Source organism: Oryx dammah, unplaced genomic scaffold (assembly GCF_014754425.2).
Source record: "Oryx dammah isolate SB20612 unplaced genomic scaffold, SCBI_Odam_1.1 HiC_scaffold_26, whole genome shotgun sequence".
Classification (NCBI taxonomy): domain Eukaryota; kingdom Metazoa; phylum Chordata; class Mammalia; order Artiodactyla; family Bovidae; genus Oryx; species Oryx dammah.
In genome coordinates, this window is record NW_024070210.1 from 99,964,678 (window position 1) to 99,989,054 (window position 24,377).

Here is a 24,377-nt window from a genome sequence, read left to right on the forward strand (position 1 = left end):
AATGATGGCCTCAGTTACTCACATACTTTTAACATGTGGAATGATCGTCCACGTTTCCATGAACTCTAGATATTTATAGAATACTCACAGCTAAGTAATCTGCAAGTAGACTTAAATTAAAACCTACAGGAGGAAAAAAGCCTGGGCTGCCAGAGAGGGAAGAGATCATTGGCACAGGGACCTTTTAACTCCATGTGCTCCCAGACCACTGTCTACAAGAAACCCACTTCAGACCAAGGGACACATACACATTGAAAGTGAGGGGCTGGAAAAAAGATATTCCATGCAAATGGAAATTGAAAGAAAGTAGGAATAGCAACATTTATATCATATAAAATAGACATTAAAATAAAGACTGTTTCAAGAGACAAAGAAGGACACCACATAATGATAAACCCAGAAAGATATAACAATTATATATATATATATATATATATGCACCAACACAGGAGCACCTCAAGACATAAGGCAGATGCTAACAACTATAAAAGGGGACATCAACAGGAACAATAATAGTGGGAGACTTTAACTGCCCACTAATACCCACAGACAGGTCATCTGGACAGAAATCAAGCCTTGGCAAATTAAGAAAATTGAAATTGTATCAAGCTTTTTTTCTGACCACAACACTGTAAGATTAGGTATCAATTACAGGAAACAAACTGTAAAAAACACAAACACATAGAGGCTAAACAGTAAGCTTCTAAGCAACTGAGAGGTCACTAAAGAAGTAAAAAAAATGCCTAGAAACAAATGACAATGAAAGCATGACAACTATGGGACGCAGTAAAAGCAGTGCTAAGCCGGAAGTTTATAGCAAAACAAGCCGACCTCAAAAAACGAAACATCAAATAAACAACCTAAGCTTACCCCTAACGCAACTAGAGAAAGAAGAAAACTTACAGAAAGAAACTAAATGTATTTTGATTGTCTAATAGAGTAAATGGAAGAAACACTCCAAATTATATAATACTTGACATAATCTCTGGAAGTGGAGAGAGAATGAACTAAACATCTGCTCTGAAGTTGAGCCTATACATTTCAAAACTTCAGATGTCTCGGCTTAAAAAAAGAAAACAGCCTTAAATAACATTTTCTAAATACATTTGGCTACTAAGAATATCTCTCATGACTTAGTCAAAAGATAAAATGTCAGACTCCAAAAGGAAGGAAACAAAATTACTGCAAATTCAGATCCACTCTCCCACTGGAGAAATGATTTCACTAAGTGAATTTACTGAGTTCTACTCATGGAGGTTAGTAGTAAAGACAGTTAAACAATGGGAAGAGACGCCTCCCTAAAGTAATTAGGAATATCATGTTTCACTTTACTGCTATCCCCAAACATCACACCTATATATTTATCAGTACAACATTCCCTAAATATAGATAGATATTAATATAGATAGATACAAGTCTACTGTAACAATAAACGTGTCAGATAAAAATCTGAGTTTTCCAGCAATGGAGCTGTTCAACCAGCAATGCTGCTTACAAGCATACAAAAATTACTAATAATTAGTAAACATGGGTTTAAAAAAATTACACAAACTTGCTAGATTAAATCATCTGAATAGCTCTTGCTTCTGGAAAGCACATAAAAATATTTTTTCTCATGGAGGTTCAACCCAAAGACCCTTGAGGAGCAAGGCAAAGAAATATCTTATGTCCTCCTTTTTGTGTTGTCCAAGTCATCTGGTTTCTTTTTTTCATTTTCACTCAATTGAACAATTTAAGTTGATAAAATTAAACATGCTGAAGCCATCAGCAATACAGCTTGTCACAGAAAGGTTAGCAGAGTGGAATACAGTCTTTGCCACAGTATCTTTGGAGCAATCAAGGACACAAAACTTCTTAAGAAGTATACTGCTAGGGTAAGCATACCGCCAGGGTAACAGTTGGTTTGGAATTCAGCGTGAGAAACAAGACTCCTAGTGATTAGTGCTGAAGCTGTGTTATTGCCCTGCAACCTTCCCAGGGGACGTGCAGCCTCTCAGTTTCAGTAACCCACGTCTGACAAACCTCACAGTTTTATTTTAATCCCCTCCCCCTAAAAGATGGAAAATCCAAAGAGATCCAAGCCATAAAGAACTCCTACTGAGACAATTTAAAACCCATTCAATCACAGCAACTGCCACATTGAAAGGGGAAAAAAAAAGTCACCAGGAATAAGGGCCAACAATGTAATCAACATCTAATGGGATCAGAAAACGTCTGGATGTCTGGGGCCAAGGAGAGCAGTGTTACTTCAGAGGCTTTAGGGGAAAAAAAGATCTTGTTAGAAAGGCTTTGAGATAAGGTCTGAACCAAAAATATTTCCCCAGGGGAAGATAGAGAACAACAAAAAAAATGAAGTTTCAGTAGAAAAGAGAGACATTTGGATTCAGTTATAGAAGATGGTTTTCTAGAAGAGAATCTGATAAACAATGGCAGAGGAAAAAGTGTGTAGCCGGAATTTTAAGACTCTGTGTAGTAACTCAGATTCTAGAAGTTTTAGAGTTTCAGAGACAGTTATGTTTCTGCTTGCTTGCCCTGAATCAGAGATTTAGTACAGTGAGATCCCTACCCACTGAAATTATGTTCTCTTAAAATTGATAAATGGGGAGTCAATTCATTCTTCCAAAAGCAGTTTCTTGTGAAAAGTAGCCTCATCTTGATTCAGAGGAAGAGGAATAGAAAGAGGAAAGCTTATCCTTGCAGAAAGAAGGGCTGTGATATACCAGGAGACTGAAAGGAGCTCAGATTATGTCTTTCAGATTGAGGAGTGGCATGAGGAAAAAGAGGGGCATGTCACTTTTAGGGGAACAATAAGGCCAAGTGACAATTTTGCCAAGTGCCTGCTATTTGCCAATTCAACCAAGAATTTGGAGGAATGGAAAGAAGCAGCAATTAATTCTATTCAGGACACCAACAGAGGCTGAGAGCCAAGTAAATGAACCCTAAGAGGAGATACTGTCTTTTGTCTCCAGTTGTGAACTCTCCCCCCTTTTTTTTGAAAGTTGTCTCATCACTTTCTGTGGCTGTGTTTAAGGAAAAAAACCCATCCTCTTTATTTGTAAACTCACTACACTGTCTTCATCAAGTTACATGTTGCTTCTGTAAACCACTCTACTCTCCCACTGAATCGCAACAGGGAAGGGGGCATTGCAGTGAAGATGACACATCCAGTCCCTGGAGTCATTCACACGATACCCGGTTCAGAACCTGAGAAATGGCTTCAGCTCCCTTCAGAGTTCAGTATGCACAAATGGAGGCCCAGGTTGCTCAGGAGACAGGGTCAGGTTCTCTGTGACTTGGAGAGGCAGAAGGGAGACTCCTAAACAGCTTTCTCCATTTGGGTCACTCTGCAGTCCATTATGGGCTTCCCTTGTGGCTCAGACGGTAGAGCGTCTGCCTACAATGCAGGAGACCTGGGTTCGATCCCTGGGTAGGGAAGTTCTCCTGGAGAAGGAAATGGCACCCCACTCCAGGATTCCTGCCTGGAAAATCCCATGGATGGAGGAGCCCAGTAGGCTACAGTCCATGGCGTTGCAAAGAGTCAGACACAACTGAGCGACTTCACTTCACTTCAGTTCAGTCCATTATGAAGCCCATTCTCTCTATCTCTGTTCTTAGATGGTCTGATGAAGAGGACGGTACTGGACATCAGAGATGGACCCTTGCCCTGGGGCAGTTTACAGCTGGGCTGAGACATGAAAGCACAGCTGATCATATGGTCACTGGAAAAATCCAAGAGGAATTCAGAGAGGGAAACTTTGCAACAAGCAGGAGCAGCAAAGGAAGGCTGTGGTGGAGAAAGAGTAAAGAACAGGTGAGCGCCAGACAAGACCGGTCTAAGCAGGGAAGGGAAATGGGGGTACAGTCCCCGCCCAGCACACAGAGATACATGTTGGAATGACTCAGACACAACAGAGAACAACGTGAACAAGGACGAGAAGGAAGGAAGAACAAAGACTACAGAGAGCCTTCAGTGCCAAGCTATGAAATTTGGACTTTATTTACCAGACAGCCAGTAAAGATGTCTGTTGGCACAGACAGAAATTTTAGTAAAAAAACAAATGATATATACAAGGCAGCCTTTTAAGAGAATAACTCTGGAGGAGACACAGTACAAGGTAGACTGAAGAAAGGCTGGAGTCAGGGAATCGGAAGAGAAGAGGGGCAGTCCAGGTATGAGAGGATGGGGACTGGTAAGCAAAGGAAGGGAGGACCTTTCCTTCTTAAAGGTCAATGGGATTTAGCCATCAACTGGACTCAGGCAGGAAAGGAAATGGAGGAGTCGAATTAGGCTCGAGATATTCCCAGATACCAGAGGATGGTGTCTCCCCGACCAGAGGGAGTGATGTCAAATGCTGAACTAAATCTCTGCAAGGACACCAGGAAGCACACCACGCGGAAGAGCCAAACCCTGAAGGTGACTGAGTCACGTGAGGAGCCCCAGAGCCCAGCCAGAGGTGCAGGCCACAGTTGGGTGGCAGGAAGCAGCAGAAGTCAGGAAAGGAACACAGAAGGCGAAGGGTCAGAGGAGGCAAAGGATGAATGAAGAAAGGTGCTTCATGATAGCACTAAATGGCCAAGGAATGAAGAGAAAACACACTGGATGAGGTGATTAGAAGATCATGGATATTAACAGAAAAAGGAGGAAAGCTGATGGTAAGCAATAAAACAAAACCAGACACGGGAATATGAATAATCTCCATTGAATATTTGTGAGTGAGAAGTAAAATCAGCAAAATCTGAAAGGCAGTGAGATATAACAGAAGGCTCTGTGCACTGTGATTCAAGAAACTGGAGATTTTACCGTGATGCCAGCTCCACGGTGCCAGGCAGGAAACAGGGTTCCTGCACTGTGCTCCGCATCTGACCTGTGCTAATGAACTCAACTCCAGTGACAGGGCTGTGAAGGGAGTCCTATTAGTCTCGTCTTTTAAATGTAGCAGCTGAGGCACTGAGAGGTGCAGGAGCTTGTCCAAGGACACAAGCTAATGAGTGGCAGACCCCTGTGCTCCAGGCTGTCGGAAGGCTCATCTGGGAACTTCCTTGCTGGTCCAGTGGTTAAAAACCCGCCTGCCAATTCAGGGGACATAGGTTCGATCCCCCGTCCAGGAAGATTCCATGTGCCGAGGGGCAATTAAGCCCAGGCGCCCCCACTACTGAAGCCCACAGGCCTGGAGCCTGTGCTGCACAGCAAGGGGAGCCAGCGCAGTGAGAAGCCTGAGCTCCACAATGAAAAGGAGCCCCTGCTCACTGCAACTAGAGAGAGCCCTTGCAAGGCAACGAAGACCCAGCACAGCAAAAACAAAAAATAATTTTTTTAAAAATAAAAATTTTTTTTTTTAAAGAGGGCTCCTCTACACCCTTCATCACTACGCTCTTCTCCATGAGGTACTATGAGGCCTTGCACAAGAATAGGTCCTCTGAGCCTGTTTTCTCACCTGGAAAATATGAGGAGGCATCACTGATACCTCACATTTCCAGACTTAACATTCTACGATGCTGGGGCTCTGTGTTAGAGGATGTTTTTGAAAAATCTTTAATGAGAGACAATAGCTTCTCTTTTTCAGCTTCTTCCCATCTCATTGAGCAGCTTCAGTTTATTTACAGTGAAGCCAGGAACGCAATAGAGGGTGCTAACCCTCAGCTTGTTGTCTTCTTGCTTTCAACAAGCAGTTTGAGATTAGAGTGAGGACCTCCTGCAGAATGTGAATCAGAGTAAGTGCAGTACTAGCTTTTATCACATGTTACCACTGCCTCATTGCTTCAGTAAACATAACATACATTTTACTTCTAACTGAAGTTGATATGAGGACAGTATAAGAAATGATCTGGCTGCTTCTGCAGTTTCCTTAGTAGGGAAACACTGGTGGTCTACTAAACACTGAAAGGGACATAAGTCATGTCTTCTTGGTCTGATCACCCCCCATCCTATCTCATGGTAATAGTATAGTTCTGATTTTTTACAAAAAATTCTCCGCACCAGGAACAAGACAACACTGTGGTCTGGTTCTCGCTCTCTCGTGTAAAAGCCCGACTGAACACCACACTCTCCGCTGGTTCAGGAAGGAAGTGATGAGCTGAGGGAGGGCAGGGCCGAGTCCCAGCCGTGTGCTCTACAACAGTCATTCTCCTTCCAATGCCCATCCCAACAACATAAAAATCCGCTCAGAACCAAACAGAGGACAGAAAGATGCAGAGGTCAGGGGAGAGATGAGGACAGGAGGGCTTGATCGAGGACAAGTCAGAAGAGAAGCAATCCCTCCTGCCTCCACCTCCCCAGGGTCCAGGTCAGACACTCATTCTTTTCCTTCAGAGCTTTCAGTAATGACAAAATTTCCTCTCACATCTGGCCAGCTCTCACCCTTTACTTACATTCCAGGCCTGTTCTTTCCTGTTTGGCCCTGCTGTTGCTTCATTAGTTATTGCCTCTCCTTGTATCTCCTCCTCTCTTGAATCACAGGGCACAAAGCCCTGTACTCTTCTTTTGCTGTTCCTTGAATCTTCTCCCTTCCTCCTGGGTCACCTGTCGACGGGCTCAGGTAGATCTGGATGCCTCTGCACATTCTGTGTGTTTGGGGCAGGTACAACACACCTGCCTCTGTGGGTTTCAAGGGCAGGAAGCAGAGCTATGCAGGGCAGCACGCTTCCTCTGCTTTTCAGACCAGCTCACCCAGAACCAGTCTGGACACATCTATCAGATGGATGCAGATGGCCTTCAGGCCCTCTTCCCTACTGTGTCTTATTCTGCAGTCACTGTCTACCTGTAATTCTTTGGTTTTGCCATTTGTTCAACCAAGCCTCTGTGATGTTGCTAGCCTTCTCACACTCCAGAATAGTTTTTAAGGAGGAAAACAAAAATGGAAAATGAAAAAAAGAAATATTCTAGAATTTCTCAGGAGTCACTCTCAAAAAATAAGAGAAACTGGACTACATTCCAAAGCAGGGGATTCGAGTTCAATCCCTAGTCCGGGAAGTAAGATCCCACAGGCCACGGTGCAACTAAGCAACTATGGAAGCCTGAGCCCTCTGGAGCCTGCAAACCACAAGTAGAGAGAAGCCCATGCTCTGTATGAAGGTCCCGGAAGCTGCAAGACCCAATGCAGCCGAAAATAAATACACGCTTTAAAAAAAAAAAAAAAGGAGAGAAGTAGAAAGAGAAACCTCTGGAAGGAACAGAACTCCCTGGCCTGAAACCCAAACAGAAAAGACTGTCTCCCCATAAAATCAGTCCTGCGTCCCATAGTGTCTCCAGACAAATGGCACACGGAGGAGGGGGAGATGGTCAGTGAAGACTCACTAGTGTCCCCAGTTACACAAGCCTTTCTGTCATTTTATCAGGGAGAGGAGTCTAACTGGTATCACTGATCAGCCAGCCGGGAAGGAGCATTCTCCCCAGGAGCCTCAATTTCTCAAGCAAAGATGATGAGAGTCAATGACTGCTCAAGTGTCAGAGATAGAATACTGCCTTGAATATCACCAGTTCAATCGCTCTGTCATGCCCGACTCTTTGGGACCCCATGGACTGCAGCCCAGCAGGCTCTTCTGGCCATGAGATTTTCCAGGCAAGGATACTGGAGTGGGTTGCCATTTCCTTCTCCAGGGGATCTTCCCAAACCAGGGATCGAACCCGGGTCTCTTGCATTGCAGGCAGATTCCTTACCGACTGAGCTACAAGGGAAGCCCTTCAACCGCTTTAGTTGATGCCCAAGGAAAAGGGAATGTAGAGAAAATCTGCTCAAAGGTTACATGGCAGCACAGAAGCAGTGCTGAGATTAGAATCCATGCTCCTTGGGTCATCATCCCAATTCACCCTGTTACCAGCACACTGCTTCCCGACATCCATTCTTTTACATGCTGAGATGTGGGCCTTTATAAACTGACACAAGTTACTTATATGTCCAGACCTTTTCTGCGATCATGTGCTCTTGCTATTGGAATCCAAACATCAATCACCAAGTTATGTCACACACTTCCTGAGGAGTGCATGTGAATGTTTATGGAAGCGGCGTGGGGAATTCAGATCAAATAGTCAGTGAGTGACTCAAAACTGGAGACAAAGACAGCCAACACGGGAAAACACATGTGCCTTTTTCTAATGGGCTAGAATCCAAGCATGTGTAATACTACGCCCTCCACTTCCTACGTGCTGGTGACTGGAAATCTTGGGGTTAGTCCAAGGTCAACCTACACGCATGAAGGGAACTCCCTAGGATGGTCTTAGAAAAGCATGCCCTCCCCCAAACGCGTAAATTTAGGGCACATCATTCCAATAAACAATTGTAACTGGTGATCTTTTTTCCAACTGTTATGTCACACAGGGATTTATACTTTTTCCTTACTGATTTAAGAGGCAGGGATTTTATCCAGAAGGATTTCTTAGAGTGCTCCTTCAACAATACAATTGAAGCTGTTTTATTCGGCTTCCCTTTCCTGCATGTTAACGTATTGCTATTGGCCAGAGGAAAATTAAGTTATCCAGCCTCTGAGCTTATGAACCTCAGAAAGAGATTTCCAGTTGTCACTTCGCTGCCTTTGTGAATGGCGGCTCTGCAGACCACATCACCAGGAATATTTACACAAGTATGGCCAAGCCAAAAGGTATTCTTTTGTATAACTTTAAATCAGTACTGCCTGCATTTTTCTTTTCAAACAAGAGTCTGGTTTGCTTAGGTTAGACTCCAATTTTTAGAATTTAAATTTCCATAATATCCCATTTGTTCATACTTAGAAAAAAAGTACCACTGGGGAGTGTACTAAGAAAAACTTCAAGACAGAGACAGCTGCTCTGATGGTTCAGAATCCTCTGCAGGAGGTTCTCTGAGAGCCTGGATGACTAATGTAGGACTGCAGGGTTTTGGCAGGTAACTGAGTGAGTCACAGGGGCTGGGCCAATTGGAGAAGGTACAGCCCATTTACAGGGGCAGCAGCCATTCAGACTTGACCACTCACTACAGTGAGGAAGACTGCAAACCACGCAAGGTTGTTTTTTTTTTTTTTTTTTTTGGGGGGGGGGGTGGTCTCAATATTTAACATGTTACCTCAAGTAGAAAACAAAACACAGTTTGTGCCTGACCAACTATGCCCACAGGCTAGACTTTCAGTTGCTGAGTTTCCTGTTTGCAGCCTCTCCTCTATAGGAAGAGGGAAGAACGCACAGTCACTGCTAAATTATTTTAGAATGTTCGTCTTAGAAACGCTCTGGCAGCCTGAGGGGATGTGTACGGGGAACAGGAACAGGCCCAGAAACAGCCAGTTATTAAGGTTTTATGGACATCGGGGACAAACAGAGCATTCAACTTCTTTGTCAAGTCCCTGGGTTAATGGAAATAAAATCCCACCCTCCATCCACTACAGAATCGCTATGGAGCCTACTTTCTTTTCCCCGTAACCCACTTCTCTCATTTACTTCAGCCTCCCCGGACGCCTAAGCAGTGGCCGGGTGCTGTATCTCCTCCCGGAATTCCAAATGTCTCACCCCTCACTCCCAACCACGACCTCAGTGCGGCCCCTCGGCCACGGCCTGAACCACTGACGTCACCGCGGCGCTCCCGCCCTCCCGTCTCTCCCTCCTCACCGCACTCCCACCCCAGCCCCTGCCACACAGCTCGAAGCGAGCTCTCCTCAAGGAGCACTTTGTCAGCTCTTTGGAAGAACGCGGGGCACTGCTGACAGGCGCTGCCTCTGGGGGTGGGATGGGGGCAGGTTTGAGGATCAGGAGCCTGGGTTTAAGGAAGGCTTGTTTTCCCCAGAATCTCCTGTATTTTGCTTGTTTTTTCCCTCCTGTATTTTTTGAAGGATTTTTCTTACCATGTGAGTATTGTTTTCTCAGAAATACAGTAAGTTTTACTATGTAAACTGTTAATATATCCTTCTGATGTTTTTATTCTTTGTCTTGAAAATGTGTATGGTGGTGCCTTCCACTTCTAGCAGGGGGAAGAGTTTTCAGAGATTTCTGAGAATCTGTCTCCTGGGTTAGAATCCTCCATTTGGCTCAAATAAAATTCCCTTTTATCTTCCTTAAAAATATTTAATATGTTTTAAAAACTGTACTACCCCTGGGATTCTAGATTGAGAAGCAGGCCATCTCTTCATCCCAACCCACTGAGGCATGTCTGTGGACTAAAGATTTTTTTATCAGGGAGATGAGAGAAGATTGGGAAATTAACCACAGTGGAGCATGGGACACAGCCAGGTGAAGGCAAGAATGGAGGTGGAGGCTGTAGAAAGGTGCGAGCATTAGTGTAGAAACTGGGAGGAGTGTCGCTCTAGAATGGGCAGCACAGCCGCAGCTCCCCTTCTGCAGCCTGCGAGGGAAGCACAGAGTCCTCCCCAGCCTGAAGTCAGATGTCTGCTGTCCAAAGGGAGCAAGTGACCTGCCGGGAAGGCTTAGCATCCCTCAGCATGGACTTCTCCTCTGGAAGGAACCTCTGGAAGGAACTTGTCCTGCTGGCCACGCATGGACACATCCTCAAGGGAAACCTGGCCTTTCACATCCTCCTCCCTCAGCGTCAGAGTACAGCCCTCCTGATGAAGGGGAAGGTCAGCTGGGGTAGCAGCTGTTTGTAAGAGGAGAGAAATTAAGTCAGCTCTCTATAACAATCAATCTAGGTCTTTGCTATGAATCTGGATAGGTAATCAAGCATCATCAGATTTTTGTTCAAAGTTGAACAAGAAGGGGCTTCCCGGGTGGCTCAGTAGTAAAGAATCTGCCTGCCAGTGCAGGAGCGGCATGAGACTCAGCTTTGATCCCCAGGTCGGGGAAGACCCCCTGGAGGAGGAAATGGCAGCCCACTCCCGGATTAGTGCCTGAAAAATCCCACAGACAGAGGAGCCTGGCTGGCTACAGTCCAAAGGGTTACCAAGGGCCAGATGTGACTGAGCGACTGAGCAACAACAACAAAGGAACAGAGAAAGACTAGTATGAAACAAGTAGAACCAATCCCAGAGGAAACTAATTCATGAAGCAGAAGAGAATTTAAGGGGGGAATCTGAGTATAGTCAAAGATATTAGAAAACATATATACATGAAGCAAAAACATTATGATAAGGAAAAGCACATATTGAAATTAAAATTGGATTTTTGAAGTTAAAAATTCAATAGAAGGGCTGAGATAAAAGAGTAGATAAAATTCCCAGAAAACTGGGAAGGTGTGGGGGAAAGGAGAAAAGACAAAGTTTGATAAAGAGTTAACCCAAGAGGTCTAACATCAATCTATTGAACTTACTTTTAAAAAAAAAAAAAAGGCAAGAGAAGATAGCAAAGAAAACAAGTCTTCAGATTAGAAGGCTCACAGGCAATGAGCAGAACAGATGAGAAAAGATAGAGTCTCATAAAAGGTCACAGTATCAAGGAGAAACAAAACACATCTAAACTTACAAAGAAAAGGTCTATATGAAGGCCCGGACTCGGTAACGTTGACTGCTAGAAAGAAATTCCTTTCAAATGCTGAGGGAAAGATATTTTGATGCAGATTTTCATACTCAGCCAAATTGCCAGTTAAAGCTTAAGAGGGCAGATCAGCATGGGTTCAAAATATACCTGCCATGCAGTCTTTCTGAAAACTTTCAAAATATACTGCAGAAAAATTAAAAATATATCTAAGAGGAAGATAAAGGCTCTAAGAAGAATTAATCCAAGATTAAAAAAAAATTCAAGATGACAAATGGGTAAGCAAGTTTAGAAAGTTTAGTTAGTTCATCATAAAGCATTCAAAAACTTGTACAACTAGCAAATTATAGTGTTGAGAGGAAGAGAACAGACATAACTTCTGCTAATGAGAAAACAAGCAATTAGAAAGTCCGAGAAGAACAAGGCCATACAAGAACTTTGTGGCCCATACATATGTGAACCAAACAAAAGTGTGCCAAGATCCTAAGCAAATGACCACACATAAAGTGACAATTTTACTCAGATGTTCAGAACATCTTCCTTCAAGTAACCTACACTTACTTAGTTAACAACATAGGATTCCAATTTGATGATCCATTCATATTTTTGAAGACCACTTAAAGAGAGCCTCGATCCAACCAAGAAAACAAGCAAACCATGTGCTTGAATTTTCCCGATGTAAAAGTGTGGTAGTCACTGTTAGCTGAGTAAATCTCCATTTTCCACCCTTGATTTACCAGCCCTTTTTGCAACCTGACCACAGTTAGAGCCAAGGAAATGTGAGCCACTGAAGTTCTTCGGATGGTTGCCTGTAAGATAAAAAGGCAAGACTTGCAAAATAGGAAATCTCGCACTTTTCCATTCCCTGTTTTTTTTTTCCTGACATTTTGTGACTGATGATGAAAACCACATATTAAGAATGGTGAGGCAGGAAGGTGGATTTGAAATTATTTCCATGAGTGACTCCACCAGCCTTGGATGGACTTCCTTCAGGCTTCTTGCTACAAGAGAAAACTAAACCGCTGTCTATTTAAGATAATAGCTGCATATTTATTGTTGTTGTTGGGAACACATTCTTAACTAGAACAAGAAATCAATTTCTTATTTTGAATGAAACCCAGATAGAGTTGAGTTTCCCTTTCTTGCAGGCAAGAAAGATCTGACTAATACATACTTTCTTTGTACTTTGCTCCAGAGGAAAAAAGAGTCACAATCAAAGATGAAGTCTTTAACCTTTGGTCTCAGGAGGAACAGGATGTTGTGTAGGGACCCACAGCTTTCATTTAACCACTTACTTGGCCGCAACCACAGACTAATTTCTGTGCTGAACATGGGACACATAACAAGCCTAATAAGACACTGCATTTGCCCTTGTGGGCCCCAGTAAAATGGGGCATAGTTTACAAACACATAGAATATTGTCAGAGTATGGGACTGTGTTATACAAACATAGTAAAGGAAGTAATTTAGGACAATCTAGTAATATTTCAAAACATAATAAACTCTAAAATGCAAGAGTGCTTGTTTGGTCTGATTCAGCTATATCAACATTTTACTCACCACTAAACTCTTAATATTCACTGGATAACAGCACAGATAAGCCAAATAATATTTGCCTTGAATGAATTTGTATTTTAAACTGGGTGGGCCTGCTGTTCTGGGAATTTACCACACCCCAAGGAAATTGAATCCAAATGGAAGGTTCTAATTCAAAAGAAACCAGCACGTTGTTTAGCTGTGCCAATGCTTTTCTATTTAATGGAATTATTCCAGCTGGCGGAGTGGTAAAGAATCTGCCTGCCAGTGCAAGAGACACAAGAGACACAGGTTCAATTCCTGGGTCAGGAAGATCCCCTGGAGGAGGAAATGGCAACCCACTCCAATATTCTTGTCTGGAAAATTCCATGGACAGAGGAGCCTGGCAGCTACAGTCCATGGGATCAAAGAGAGTCAGACACGACTGAGTGAGCACACACCTCCCCAGTTTCCATGCAATAGGCAGCTAGATCCTTCCACACTATCTGAATCAAAAAGCCCATCATCATCCTAGCACTGCTTATTTCAGTCTTCTAACAATACTAAACGAGCATCTACTAGGTCAGAGGCTATGCCAGATATTGTGGAGACTCCAGAAAATAAGAGTATCTGCCCTCAAATGGCTTCTGTCTTAGTGAGGCCAGCGGGGTAAAGTCAGGGTTCAGAAAGGGAAGAGTCACTAAGCTGTTACAACATGTTACATCAACTCCGAGAGAGGGCAAATTAGACAGCGCTATGCAAATAAAGAACAGGGACTTTGAGGGTGGTGGTCAAGGACTGAGTCCTAAAAAAAATAAGATATTGTTGGGATGGGTTCTCCTGATGCAGAAACAGCACATGCTAAGGGCTAGAGGCATGGGACTTCATTGGTGGTCCAGCAGTTAACACCACACACTTCCACTGCAGGGGACCCGGGTTCAATCTTTGGTTGGGAAAGTTCTGCATGCTTCCCTGTGAGGCCAAATAAACAAATAATGTTATAAAAGTCTAGCGGCAAGACACAAAATGGCATAGTCAAGGAACTTGGAGTTCAGGTTCAGGAAAGCTGTCTCCCTGTGCATTTCGGTTCAGTTCAGTTGCTCAGTGGTGTCCAACTCTTTGTGACCCCATGGACTGCAGTACACCAGGCTTCCCTGTCCAACACCAACTCCCGGAGCGTACTCAAACTCATGTCCATTGAGTCAGTGATGCCATCCAACCATCTCATCTTCTGTCATCCCCTTCTCCTCCTGCCCTCAATCTTTCCCAGCATCAGGGTCTTTTCAAATGAGTCAGCTCGTCGCATCAGGTGGCCAAAGTATTGAAGTTTCAGCTTCAACATCATTCCTTCCAATGAAGTCCTTCCAATCCCTGTGCGTTAGACAGACTGAAATTAAGAACTCAGGGGAGCACAGGTTTGAGATATTCGAGCAGGATTCCAAAGGGCAGTCACAGAGTTTAAGAGTCCTGTGATTCCTACAAACACTGCCACTCACTCTTTCAACCAGACACAGATACTTAATGTAGCCTCAAGTCTGAGAAAAGTCACCATGGCCTTTAAACCTGGGATAATGACAGTTTTTGCTTTATTTCTACACCATACCAGCTTCTTGCTTATTTTGCTGAAAGTGCTAGCAAAGCAAAAACAAATCATTCTGAAAGCCAAATGACAACCTCTCTTGACTTCGCCAAGGTGACTAGTTTCAATTCACATCTTTGCAGCAGGTGGTGCAACCGAGCAGGAGGGTCAGCACGTTCCATTACCCCTCTCCCCAGGTTCGGTGGCACCAGTGTTTGTCACAGACTCTCTTTACCTCATCCCTTCTATCTTGTTCGTGGAGGTCACCAGAAGTTTGTGGTATCAAGATACATAAGCATCTGGGGATTTATGGGGCTGAGCACTTTCCATTTTAAGGTTCACGGGCATGTGTCATACACCCTAGTCACAACTGCCACTCACACTGACCCAGCATGGTCTGTGGGGCCACAGTTCAAAGAGTGGTATCTAGAGCAGAGGTGGGGAAAAGAAACCTCTTCCACGAACGGAGGGAGCACACAGATGAATGGATGGTACCAGTGCAGAAACTCGCAGGTTAGTGACAAGCCAAGAAAGTCACAGCTCAGTGGCTCGCTCACTGCAAAGCCGGAGGCCAGGGCATTTGCTAACATTGCGAGAAGGGGTCAGACATGAGAGCAGAAGAGACAGCAGATGATCACCAGGGAGAGTGTGGCAGACTGAGCTGCCCAACTTGGTATTTTCAGTGGACTGATGGCAAAAGTTTCCGAAATCGATGTTTTTTAAAAAAACGGAGTACCATGAGTACAGTGAAGACAATCACTGTATATAATAAGCTACTATAACACGCCTATGTGTATACTGAATTGTGATGTAAAATGTTCTTTCCGTGGGTGCCAGTCAAGATATTTGAAAGCCAACAGAGTAGGACAATAGAGGGAATCACTTAAGAGCACTGAGAGCTCAGGTGAGGTTGGGAACAATTTGGCTTGTAGTGGCACTTATCCACTTATTCATGTTGTTATGATTCGTGCCTCATGCCTGGCCAACAGTAGAGGAGGTAATTAAAATTGAAAGGCTCCTATTAAATGCAGTGACTCACGGAGAGAAATACATATAAAAAACATAAAGTAGTATATCTTATCACTTAAACTCTACTTAATTATGCTAATTAAAACTTTTAAAGTAATTTGACAGCAAATTAAGAGACTGTACTACTCTGCTTGACCACATAATTATGCTTTTTTTGCCTTCCATTAAAATTCTTATATCAGAAGATCTTTAAGGGATCTATTTAATTTGTAGGATACATCATGTGCTTGGATAAAAAGGTTAAAAGGTGTTTTATTTTAAAACCACCCACATTTTTATGATTTACAATAGAAAAAAGCAAGACCCCAAACCCCACAAAACCCCATTCTTGTTAAATCCTCTAATAACTGAAGTCAAATAAATTTTCTTAGAGAAAGGTCCCACCCCTAAAGGATCCATGTAAATAACTCCATAATAGAATAAGGCATTTATTTTCCTTTCTTAGTCATTTATGAGATGCCCCATTGTTACAGATAAATCCCATTTGAAAAATGAACATTGTCATCTTTTTCATTTATCCAAATACTATTCAGAGACCAAGATGGTCCTTCACAGTCATTCAATCCTGACAACTCATTCTGTAAGTCTACTGAATGGATTAGAAGACAGTCTTTGAAAAGAGTTGCTGGGTAATGGACTCCACTCTCACCTCCAAGCCACAGTAGACTTATCATCATTCACTGCTGCTACTGCTGCTAAGTTGCTTCAGTCGTGTCTGACTCTGTGCGACCCCATAGATGGCAGCCGACCAGGCTCCCCCGTCCCTGGGATTTTCCAGGCAAGAACACTGGAGTGGGTTGCCATTTCCTTCTCCAGTGCATGAAAGTGAAAAGTGAAAGTGAAGTCACTCAGTCGTGTCCGACTCTTCGCGACCTCATGGACTGCAGCCCACCAGGCTCCTCTGTCCATGGGATTTTCCAGGCAAGAACACTGGAGTGGGGTGCTATTGCCTTCTCCGATCATCATTCACTAAAGGAAAACAATTAACTGGAAAGCATGGTGCTCTTAATATGCTTCAGAAGTCATTTACAAAAACAGCTCTGAAGCCACTTATTTCTTTACCTTTAGGAACCAGCTTAAACTTGGGGAAAGGAGGAAGCATATTCCTCTTATTTTTCCCTTTATTGCAACTCCCAGAACACATTCATCATCACAATAAAAGTGAATCTATTTTACACATGTGCGTACTAAGGTGCCATAGGTCTAGAAAAAGTCAAACCTCAACTCAACTAAAATGTATAATAAGCTCTAACCACAAAACACTAGAAAAGATAGAAAAAGATGAATAATTTAGTTAATTAATAAACACTATCTTTCAAGGTGACCTGAATTCATTATAAATACAAAAGTAGTAGAAGGAATCAATAACCCCCAACTTGGGAAAAAAACAAAAACTCAAAAACTTTAAACAAAAAAATTAATCTAACCCAGTGGTTAGATGGCATTCAAACGTTTTGGTGTCAGGACCCTTGCACACTAAATTATTGAGGACCTCAAAGAGCTCTTGTTAAACAGGAGGCATGTCTATCACTACTCACCATATTCAAAATTAAGAAATTTTTTAAGGATTTATCTAAAAATAATTTTTAGATCACTTATTAAATACTTTTAATGAAAACTATATTTTCCAAAAGGAAAAAATTCAGTGAAAAAAATCAGGCAATGTTTTGCATTTGTGCATAAATGTCTGGCTTAATAGAAAACAGAAAAGTCTCATTCCTGCTTCTGCACACAATGGGTTGAGATATGTTGGTTAGGCTTAAGTACATGAAGAAAACCCGGCCTCATAAAGCTATGCAGTTGGAAACATGGAAGGATATTTTAATGGCCTTTTCAGATGACTGTGGATGCTTCTTCAGTGCTTCCCTAAAATGAAATCCATAGTTTTTCTCTCTCTTTTTAAACAAGTTGATTGAGACAGAACTGACATACAAAAAGCTGGACATACTTAAGGCATATAGCTTGATGAGTACATATTACAATACGATGAGGGTAATTTCTTTTTTTTTTTTTAAGTGATTTCTTTAAAAGAATTTATTTTGGTCAGGCCAAGGGATCTTACTTCCATGACCAGGGATTGAACCCAGGCTCACAGCAGAAAAAGTGCCAAGTTCTAACCACAGAACCACCATGGAATTCCCAGGGTGATTTCTCAAGAATTAAATGCGATGTGGAATCTGAAAGAAATTCTCTGTACTTTATTGTATTAAAATCCAAAAGTCCATCCTGTACTTTGAAAGGATCTTTTACCCAGGCACGATTTAGGAAAATCTTGGTTCAATGCAGATCTTCTAATAGTGACACATTTCTTTACAAAGTATTACAAAAATCACATTCATTAATACTATTGCCAGCTTTAGTAAAAATATCTTTAGGTATTGAAAAGCTGTCAACCACAATTTATAAGGTTTCCAAAATTCCAATTTTCACTTTTCCTTTGACAGCTCAAATTTTATCACTAGTAAAATATATTCTTGAAGTTATAGGCTCATTTAATTCTGGGAAAATATCAAATGGCTTAAGTACTTTAAAAGATATTAGTTAAGTTAGGATACATCTTTATGAGGAATTATGTGGTCATTATACCATTTACAAATAATTTAATGGCATGAGAAAACACTCATTGTAGGTGGGAAGAAAAAGGAGCAAAAATGCCAATATATTACCGTATCAGCTCTGCTTTTAGAAGTTTGTGTATCTCTACTTGAGGTTTTGTTTTGTTTTCTGACAAAAACAAGCCATAAAAACAACTCCAAAGCTTTTTCTTAAGCAGAAGGCAGAAAAGAATTTACAAATAGTCATTAATACCAAATATGAACACTTATGGGGTAGCCTGACAAACATTATAACAAACGTAATTTATCTTTGTTTGATTTAAACTTAAAAAAAGCCCAACAACCTGAGTTCACCGTCAATGACAAGCAAGAATGAAACACAAATCCTAGTGTACGCCCTTAACATGGAAGGGTTTAAGCTCTATCTTTTGGCATAGAAGGTAAGCCTGAATCTTTATGCATTTTTTCCTAAAGACTCTCCTTTTAAGATTTTGCTAGAACACACTGGTTTTAACCAAAATCTAAAACATTTTCTTTAATTATAGAATCTGCACAATGCTGTGTAGCTCCTGAAGTCTACTTTCAGAGTATGACGTTCGTGTACTGAGTAACATTAGGCCTTCCCTGGTGACTCAGACAATAAAGCATCTGCCTGCAATGCAGGAAAGTTGAGTTTGACCCCTGGGTCGGGAAGATTCCCTGGAGAAGGGAATGGCAACGCACTCCAGTATTCTTTCCTGGAGAACTCCATGGACAGAGGAGCCTGGTGGGCTACAGTATGTGGGGTCACAAAGAGTCAGACACAACTGAGAGATTTTCACTTCATTTCACTCCAGTAACATTAAATGATATACACAGACACTCAATAAACAAAGCTATCTGGTTATTAAAAAAATTCAAGGGTTCATGTGTTCATGTACTCACCTGCTAATAAAGAGTGGAAAAGTACACCTCAATAAAACTCCTCCCAAGGGGAGAACGGAAAAGATTGATTAACCAATCTCTTACACCAACTCAAAAGCATTAACTTTCCATGTATGTCTCAACAGCTTTCTTACAGTACAAGGTCTATTAAGTGTAACACCGGATACTATAGAAGTCCTAGAGGAAAATAGGCAGAGCACTCTTTGACATAAATCACAGCAGTATCTTTTTAGACCCACCTCCTAGAGTAATGGACATTAAAACAAAAATAAATAAAGGAGACCCAATTAAACTTAAAAGGTTTTGCACAGCAAAGGAAACCATAAACAAAACAAAAAGATGATCCTCAGAATGGGAGAAAATATTATAAACAAAGCAACCCACAAGGGATTAATCACCAAAATATACAAACTGTTCATGTAGCTCAACACCAAAAAAACAAACAACCCAGTCAAAAAAATGGATGGAAGAGCTATTGAGATCTTCCAAGTATCTCCAAAGAAGACATACTGATGACCAAAAAGCATCTGAAAAGATGCTCAACATTACTAATTCTTAAAGAAACACAATGAGGTATCACAACCAGTCAGAGCCGCCATCATCAAGGAGTCTACAAACGTGTCAGGAATTCAGGGGAGAGGCAAAGAATTAAAAAGAGTCTACAAACAATAAATGTAGGAGAGGGGGTAGAGAAAAGGGAACCCTCCCACACTGTTGGTAGGAATGTAAATTACTACAACCACTATGGAGAACAGTATGGAAGATCCTTACATACTAAAAACAGAAGTACCATATGACCCATCAATCCCACTCTTGGGCATATATCCAGAGAGAACCATAATTTGAAAAGATACACGCACTGCAGTGTTCACTGCAGCACTACTTAAAATAGCCAGGACATGGAAGCAACCTAAATGTCCATCAACAGAGGAATGGATAAAGATGTGAATGCATACATATACAATGGAATACTAGAACATAAAAGATAAGCCACAAAAGGAATGAAGTAATGCCATTTGAAAGCAACATAGATGAACCTAGAGACTGTCACACTAAGTTAAAAAAGTTAGACCGGAAAAGACAAACATCATATTACTTGTATGTGGAATATACAAAAAAATTATACAAATGAACTGATTTATGAAACAGAGTCACAGACCTGGAATACACTTATAGTTACCAGAAGAGAAAGGTGGGGCGAGAGATAAATTAGGAATTTGTGATTAGCATATACACAGTACTACATGGAAGACAGATAATCAATAAGGACCTACTGTATAGCACAGGGAACTTCTGCTCAATATTCTGTAATAACCCATATGGGAGAAGAATCTGAAAATAAATAGATGTATATGTATAACAGAATCACTTTGCTGTACACCTGAAACTAAGACAATCAACTATACTCCAAGATAAAATAAAAATTAAGTTAAAAAATAAAGTACCAGCTATAGAAAAGCAAAGGTTTATTCTCCTAATTTTCCCGCAAACAAAGACACTCCCTAGGATGCTCTACTTTAAGGCCTCTTAAATCTCTTTAGCATATGGCTATGAATACAGATTCCCAGTAAAAAGCAATGTCAATTCCATGGATCTAGGCACATTACTACTTGTACTTTCTCCAACTATTACATTTGCCATCAGAAAGGGGGAAAGTCAAAGAAATTACTCTTAGCTTGGGTTGACAAGGTTATTACCATTTTTGGATATCAGATAATTATTCATATGTAGGGCACCTTTACTCACCGCAAACTCTTTAGGGCTGAGCCCATCTTTTATGCTTTATTTCCTATCTATCGCCATACATTTTAAAAGATGATACCAAATACGAGCAGTTGTTGTTTACTAAGTACTTATGTGCAAATATTTATACTCATCATCTTAGTCCCCACAATGACTCTGAAAGGGAAAGATGGTTGTCTCTGTTTTATAAAAATAAAGAAACTGAAGGAAAAGTAACTAGTCCTCAGCTAGGACTAGTTTGGTGCTAAAGAAGTTCTCAAACTTGGATATGAATCCAAGTCACTTGGAGAGGGCTCCCCTGGCGACTCAGTGGGAAAGAAACTACCTGTCAATGCAGGAGACATGGGTTCGATCCCTTTCCAGGAAGATCCCCCTGCCGCAGAGCAGCCGAGTCTGTACACCATGAGCACTGAGACTGCTCCAGGGCCCGAGAGCTGCAACTACCGAATCCCAAGTGCCCTAGAGCCCGTGCTTCTTAACAGGAGAAGCCGCTCCAAGGGGCCTGCACCCTGCACCTAGAGAGCAGCCCTCACCTGCCGCCACGGAAGAAAAGCCTGCACAGCAGGGAAGACCCCGCACAGCCAAAAGTAAATAAATAATCACCTGGAGAGGTTGTTTAAAACAAATTCCTGGGCCTACCTCCTGATTTTCAGATTCAGCAGGGCTGGAATGGGGACACAGTACTTTGCATTTCTAACAAGTGCCCCCATGACGGTCACACCGTTGGTCCAGGGTCCACCTGTTGAGACCCCCCAAGACCTTGCAGAAGGTTCCATGTGTATGCAGGAAGTGCAGAAGGTTCTGTCAGGCGAGTGTATTTCCCTCGGTTCTGTCTCATCATAACAAAGATTTGGAATGATGGACATTAAAGCCCCCTCAGCGGGTCATAGCTCTCGGGTCTCGAACGGACCGTTATAGCTCTTAGACAAATCAGTGTTACAGCTCCGTGTTACAGCTCTATTTTATAGATAATAGCAGGAAAATCTATCCTTGAGGCATGAGGGCATGTCGACCCAAAGACGCGAAGTAAAGAGTGCCCCGGCGTGCTGGAGAAAGAGACCCCCAGCCCTTTGGCTCCTCTTTTTATATGTTTTTTCTCTCTCTGGGCCTGTCCTATGTAAATTGGGCTAGCCAGGGGTGTTGTTTGTTCTACCTGAGGTCCTCACTCCGGTCCTCGGACCTTCCTTTGTTCTACTTTCGTGGGCTTTTCCCTTCCTTGTCTTTTAGCCACCGCCATTCTAGACTTCTGTTTCCTATTCTAACTACCTAACAGTTCCATGTGTATGCAGGAAGTAACTGCAGGCTAACAGAGCCTCCATTTACATGGAGGAAAAATGTTGGAATTTTGGCATATTTGTCAAAATTTAATTTGAGAAACGCTTTTTCCCGTATGGGTATTTTTCTACTGTCCATTATTCCCTTCAAAAAAAACCATCAGTGCACGTGTAGAACAACCACCACTATCCCCGCCCCCTCATCCTGGCAGAAAAGAGCTGGCAAGACCCTAAGTCTCCAGAGTTCTTCACCTCGTGGGCAGCTGGTGGGGGGGCAGGGGGGTTGGTATTCTCAAGTTAGGAAAGAGAAAGCAAAGAGATTGGCCCTAACAACTGGAGCACTGGTGTCTCTTTTAAACCAACCGACAGTTTAGCAGCATCTGCTGGAGTCAGGACAGATAGCTCTCCAACTTGACTGGTTAGGACAGATTGCAGCTAAACCTAAATGATGGTGATGGGAGAACCATTCATGGGAATGGAAGCTGACGGCAAAAGAGAAGGACATGGAATGTACCAAAAAAGACATCTTCTCAGTACATTAACTCTGGATCAGATACTGGCTGCTATGCCCAAGAATCATAGTTCAGTTCAGTTCAGTCTCTCAGTCATGTCCGACTCATTGTGACCCCATGAATCTCAGCACGCCAGGCCTCCCTGTCCATCACCGACTCCCGGAGTTCACTCAGATTCACGTCCTTCGAGTCAGTGATGCCATCCAGCCATCTCATCCTCTGTCATCCCCTTCTTCTCCTGCCCCCAATCCCTCCCAGCATCAGAGTCTTTTCCAATGAGTCAACTCTTCACATGAGGTGGCCAAAGTACTGGAGTTTCAGCTTTAGCATCATTCCTTCCAAAGAAATCCCAGGGCTGATCTCCTTCAGAATGGACTGGTTGGATCTCCTTGCAGTCCAAGGGACTCTCAGGAGTCTTCTCCAACACCACAGTTCAAAGGCATCAATTCTTCGGCACTCAGCCTTCTTCACAGTCCAACTTTCACATCCATACATGACTACTGGGAAAACCATAGCCTTGACTAGACGGACCTTAGTCAGCAAAGTAATGTCTCTGCTTTTGAATATGCTATCTAGGTTGGTCATAACTTTTCTTCCAAGGAGTAGGCGTCTTTTAATTTCATGGCTGCAGTCACCATCTGCAGTGATTTTGGTTACTATTGATTAATCAATAGTCTCCCTGACTCCCTCAGATAGCTGAAGAACTATGGGTTTGATGCAACAAATCTCCATGTAGTAAGCTGCAAAAGTGGCATTGTTAAGACACTGCATTTTCAAATTGTTTAAAACTCCCACTGAGAAGCACACATGTCCAGCATCATTTCATTTCTCACAGTAACAACTCGAGGACAGGGTGAAAAGACAGCAATAATTTGACTGCAGGGAAGCCATTCTGAAAAGCAAAAGCTATAATACAGCTATCACCTAAGGGGTGATCTCCAGGAGCATCTTAATTTTCTGGAGACATTTATGGTGCTGCAGAAAACAGCTTGACTCTTTCATATCAGTTCCACACAGAGGCAAACCTCACACCTCAAAGTGACAAATGCAAAATAACTGAAGGAAGTGAAAAACGAAAGGAAGGTAGGCCAGCGGACTTATATTTGAAGGAGGAAAAAAGAAAAAACTTCTAATAACAACTAGAAGCCAAACCGTGTGACTGCCTAAGCCATGCGTCTGATCTGTTTAACCTCTCCTTTTACAGGGATGCTCTGGGAAAGACAAGCGGATTTTAGTCCTCTTTGGAAACAAAAATGAAAGGATCCTCGGGGATGCGATTTTCTGTATTTAATAGGGTTTATAACATAAATGTCCACTACAAATGCTTTCTTAGGCCAGCATACATATAGTGCACAGCTTAACTTTGGGTCTTGTGGTCTCTGTCACGACTACTCTGTCATTGTAGCGGGTACACAGCCATAGACAGCATACAAACAAGTGGGTGTGGCTGTGTTCTGATACACACTTATAGATACCAACACTGAAATTTGAAAGTTATATAATTTTTGCGAGCCTGTGGAAGAATGAGAATCCTACCTACACTGCTTGTAGGATTGTAAAATGGTACAATCGCTCTGGAAAACAGTTGTGAAGTTTCTTAAAACGCTGAATACCTACTTTCCATGTGACCAGCTATTAGGTTCTCTTAGGTCTTTACCCAAGAGAAATGATATAGCATGTGTCCTATATCGCATGCTATACGCAAATGTTAACAGCAAATTGATGTGTAAGGTCCTCAGAATGGAAACAGTTCAGATGTCCTTCAACAGATGAATGAACAAACTGTGATACATTCAAACAATGGAATGTCCTCAGCAACAAGAAGGAATACTGATATATGCAACATAGATGAGTCTAAAA

General features: G+C 42.3%; 1 protein-coding gene and 1 non-coding gene across 2 annotated transcripts in view; one reads left to right on the top strand and one right to left on the bottom strand.

Annotated features, from left to right (window-relative positions):
* The window catches only part of LOC120852630 (colorectal mutant cancer protein), a 311,627-nt gene that overhangs the window by 250,377 nt on the left and 36,873 nt on the right, over positions 1-24,377 (bottom strand). The window lies entirely within an intron of this gene.
* Positions 3,364-3,435, top strand: TRNAC-ACA. The gene has a single exon. It is a non-coding gene; the product is annotated as a tRNA-Cys (tRNA).